At 53.4% G+C, this 5,000-nt stretch overlaps 1 non-coding gene across 1 annotated transcript in view; it reads left to right on the top strand.

Annotated features, from left to right (window-relative positions):
• Positions 1-3,650: 3,650 nt before the first annotated feature.
• The window catches only part of LOC126445108 (small subunit ribosomal RNA), a 1,910-nt gene continuing 560 nt past the window's right edge, over positions 3,651-5,000 (top strand). Inside the window, exon 1 of the ribosomal RNA XR_007582928.1 lies at positions 3,651-5,000. This exon is cut by the window's right edge and continues 560 nt beyond it. This is a non-coding gene — a ribosomal RNA (small subunit ribosomal RNA).

Below are 5,000 nucleotides of genomic sequence, written 5' to 3'. Positions count from 1 at the left end.
GATACAACAGTTTCGACTGGAACCGGATTAAACGTATACACGGCGCTGATTAGTAATACATAGACCCATCAGAATACAGATAATATATACAACTGTCCGTATACATGCTGAAAGACTCTGCTCACAATCACAACCACACGGCAGCCACACACTCTTATCACGCACTACTCTCCGCCTGTAACACGCACACAGACAATATGTAAGCACCAGCATGGAACAACACCCAGTGCATCCTCTCCGCCACATGAGACAATCCACACTGTCATAACCAGACTGGGAGGTCCACTCAGAAAACGGAATATCCCACCCCCCCGACAACCACCATTGCTCAGCTAAGCCACCAACACCCACACATGTCCTACACAGGGGTGCACCCAACATCACAATACTGCCTCCTCTCACAGCACACAAACAATGGCAGGAATGAAAGACACAGGTCTGCCACAAGCATGGAATCGGAGCGCCGCCTGTCATGAGCCAAAGGTGCATCCTGACGTGGCAAATCAGATGATGCCGCAGGCATCCACTTACTATAATCACAATCAACAAACCGACCGGCCGCCCCCCCCCCCCCCCCCCCATTACACCTTTCCATACAACAATGTGTACCTTAACCTAAACTATACTGTACCTTAACCTAAACTATACTGTACCTTAACCTAAACTATACTGTACCTTAACCTAAACTATACTGTACCTTAACCTAAACTATACTGTACCTTAACCTAAACTATACTGTACCTTAACCTAAACTATACTGTACCTTAACCTAACCTATACGGTACCTCAACCTAACCTATATTGTGCCTCAACCTAACCTATGTTGCGCCTTAACCTAACCTATGTTGCGCCTTAACCTAACCTATGTTGCGCCTTAACCTAACCTATGTTGCGCCTTAACCTAACCTATGTTGCGCCTTAACCTAACCTATGTTGCGCCTTAACCTAACCTATGTTGCGCCTTAACCTAACCTATGTTGCGCCTTAACCTAACCTATGTTGCGCCTTAACCTAACCTATGTTGCGCCTTAACCTAACCTATGTTGCGCCTTAACCTAACCTATGTTGCGCCTTAACCTAACCTATGTTGCGCCTTAACCTAACCTATGTTGCGCCTTAACCTAACCTATGTTGCGCCTTAACCTAACCTATGTTGCGCCTTAACCTAACCTATGTTGCGCCTTAACCTAACCTATGTTGCGCCTTAACCTAACCTATGTTGCGCCTTAACCTAACCTATGTTGCGCCTTAACCTAACCTATGTTGCGCCTTAACCTAACCTATGTTGCGCCTTAACCTAACCTATGTTGCGCCTTAACCTAACCTATGTTGCGCCTTAACCCAACCTATGTTGCGCCTTAACCCAACCTATGTTGCGCCTTAACCCAACCTATGTTGCGCCTTAACCCAACCTATGTTGCGCCTTAACCCAACCTATGTTGCGCCTTAACCCAACCTATGTTGCGCCTTAACCCAACCTATGTTGGGCCTTAACCCAACCTATGTTGGGCCTTAACCCAACCTATGTTGGGCCTTAACCCAACACACGTTGGGCCTTAACCCAACACACGTTGGGCCTTAACCCAACACACGTTGGGCCTTAACCCAACACACGTTGGGCCTTAACCCAACACACGTTGGGCCTTAACCCAACACACGTTGGGCCTTAACCCAACACACGTTGGGCCTTAACCCAACACACGTTGGGCCTTAACCCAACACACGTTGGGCCTTAACCCAACACACGTTGGGCCTTAACCCAACACACGTTGGGCCTTAACCCAACACACGTTGGGCCTTAACCCAACACACGTTGGGCCTTAACCCAACACACGTTGGGCCTTAACCCAACACACGTTGGGCCTTAACCCAACACACGTTGGGCCTTAACCCAACACACGTTGGGCCTTAACCCAACACACGTTGGGCCTTAACCTGCTCTGTAATTGTCATACGACGCGTTAAATTAGTGTAGTGTTGCCTAACTGCAACCCCCCGCAATATAGTTTGCTACTCGCACTGCCCGGTCCCCAGTGTATCGCTTCATGTTAAACACCTTGCAGCTATACACTGTAATGTGGATGGCAGCAGGACGTACATGCTCAATGCCCTTTGCAGTTGTTCATTGGCATTTGCAGTTGTTCATTGGCATTCGCATGGCGAAGCACTTAGCCTACGCTGTGGTACGGCCTGTGTCAACTGTCCGCTGATGTTGTACGTCCAAATCACACACTGTACTGCACATTGGTCCTCATGTACTGAATGATACATCGTGGTACATGTGACCGTACAACGACTGCGCCAACAACGGCGAACCATGCGGTCCAAATGTTGTGCACTCAGCTACGTGTCGTCTCCCTATAAGAGCTGGATTGCAGTGTGGTATGCCCTGGATGGCGATCAGCATGAGCCGTCTGTTGATGTAGTGGCGCGTGTTGTCAGACGTAGTCGTCTCTTCTCACACACCGTGATAGCATGGTGCACTGCGTTCCACATCTGCGACATGCGACAGAGGCCGGTTGACAGTCGTTCGCGCAATGGACATCGCATACGTACGGGGGCCACCTTCCACGTGTTCGCGAAGCGTGCACATGTTGTTGCGTGTATGTGGGCAGACATAGTGTGTCGTGACACCTGACACAGGCATGCAACAATCGTTGAATTTGCAAATGGCGATGGACGCCTACGTTTGCTGGTGACGTTACGCAAATGAACAACTGGTAAACCGTTGTGGTGCGGTTGTTCTCGCTAGAGGTGAATCAGTGATGGCGACGATCGGTTGAGCTACCAACCGGTTGTTCCAGCGATACCCACCATGCCCACGAACGTGAATGGCATCTGGGTGTGAAGCGATACGCGGCGGTGGCTGGGTGGGACCGTCCCCGGCCGGTGAGGGGGGGCCTCCCGGCGTGCTGGCCGCGCGGTGCGTGGGCGCACGCGCTACAGCCGGCTGGTGGGGGCGGCCAGTGGCAGGCGCGCCGGCCGACGGAGGCGGCAGGCGGCGCAGCTGCGCGCCGGCGCACCCTGCACGCGGCGCCGTGCGGCCAAAGTAGGTCCTCGCGGGCCCGGTGCGAAGCGCGGTGGACATCTGCAGTGTGCTGGTCCGATTGAGGACTGTGTGCGCTGAGGATGCGCCGCCGCCCGGCGCTCGGCGCCGCGACGCCGTCTGCTGCTCGGTCGCCTCTGCGGTTCTCGCAGGTGGTTTGTATCGCAGCTGTGCGGACGTGTTGGCGCGTGCGCTGTGCTGGGAGAGTTCGCTTCGGCACCCAAGTGGGGCTTTTGTCCTTCTGTGGCGCTGGCGTTGGAGCTGCCGGTCACCGTAGGTGGCGCGTGTTGTCTCCCGCCGGCAATGCCACGACAGCACGCTCCCGGGCCTCTGTCGGCAGCGGCAAGCTCAGTTGGGAGCACGGGTGGTCGCACCTAAAGCGTCTACTCGCCAAACCCCGGGCGATTGCGCCTCTCTCGAACCCGACCAAGTACTTAGGACGGCGCTGCGCGCCGCCGGGACCTGAGAGGGTTTCGAGGTGTATGGTGCAGGGGAGCTCAGCCTCCTCCTGTTTGCAGAATAATTGAGCGGACGCTTGCGTGTTCGCGCGGGCCCCCGGGACACACTCCCGGGCGGCCGGCTGCTCAGCTCTAGTTGACGCAGCTCCCTGGTTGATCCTGCCAGTAGTCATATGCTTGTCTCAAAGATTAAGCCATGCATGTCTCAGTACAAGCCGCATTAAGGTGAAACCGCGAATGGCTCATTAAATCAGTTATGGTTCCTTAGATCGTACCCACGTTACTTGGATAACTGTGGTAATTCTAGAGCTAATACATGCAAACAGAGTCCCGACCAGAGATGGAAGGGACGCTTTTATTAGATCAAAACCAATCGGTCGGCTCGTCCGGTCCGTTTGCCTTGGTGACTCTGAATAACTTTGGGCTGATCGCACGGTCCTCGTACCGGCGACGCATCTTTCAAATGTCTGCCTTATCAACTGTCGATGGTAGGTTCTGCGCCTACCATGGTTGTAACGGGTAACGGGGAATCAGGGTTCGATTCCGGAGAGGGAGCCTGAGAAACGGCTACCACATCCAAGGAAGGCAGCAGGCGCGCAAATTACCCACTCCCGGCACGGGGAGGTAGTGACGAAAAATAACGATACGGGACTCATCCGAGGCCCCGTAATCGGAATGAGTACACTTTAAATCCTTTAACGAGTATCTATTGGAGGGCAAGTCTGGTGCCAGCAGCCGCGGTAATTCCAGCTCCAATAGCGTATATTAAAGTTGTTGCGGTTAAAAAGCTCGTAGTTGGATTTGTGTCCCACGCTGTTGGTTCACCGCCCGTCGGTGTTTAACTGGCATGTATCGTGGGACGTCCTGCCGGTGGGGCGAGCTGAAGGCGTGCGACGCGCCTCGTGCGTGCTCGTGCGTCCCGAGGCGGACCCCGTTGCAATCCTACCAGGGTGCTCTTGAGTGAGTGTCTCGGTGGGCCGGCACGTTTACTTTGAACAAATTAGAGTGCTTAAAGCAGGCAAGCCCGCCTGAATACTGTGTGCATGGAATAATGGAATAGGACCTCGGTTCTATTTTGTTGGTTTTCGGAACCCGAGGTAATGATTAATAGGGACAGGCGGGGGCATTCGTATTGCGACGTTAGAGGTGAAATTCTTGGATCGTCGCAAGACGAACAGAAGCGAAAGCATTTGCCAAGTATGTTTTCATTAATCAAGAACGAAAGTTAGAGGTTCGAAGGCGATCAGATACCGCCCTAGTTCTAACCATAAACGATGCCAGCCAGCGATCCGCCGCAGTTCCTCCGATGACTCGGCGGGCAGCCTCCGGGAAACCAAAGCTTTTGGGTTCCGGGGGAAGTATGGTTGCAAAGCTGAAACTTAAAGGAATTGACGGAAGGGCACCACCAGGAGTGGAGCCTGCGGCTTAATTTGACTCAACACGGGAAACCTCACCAGGCCCGGACACCGGAAGGATTGACAGATTGATAGCTCTTT

Source organism: Schistocerca serialis, unplaced genomic scaffold (assembly GCF_023864345.2).
Source record: "Schistocerca serialis cubense isolate TAMUIC-IGC-003099 unplaced genomic scaffold, iqSchSeri2.2 HiC_scaffold_326, whole genome shotgun sequence".
Lineage (NCBI taxonomy): Eukaryota > Metazoa > Arthropoda > Insecta > Orthoptera > Acrididae > Schistocerca > Schistocerca serialis.
Note: the sequence above shows the minus strand (reverse complement) of the source record. Positions and strands in the feature narration are given on the sequence as shown.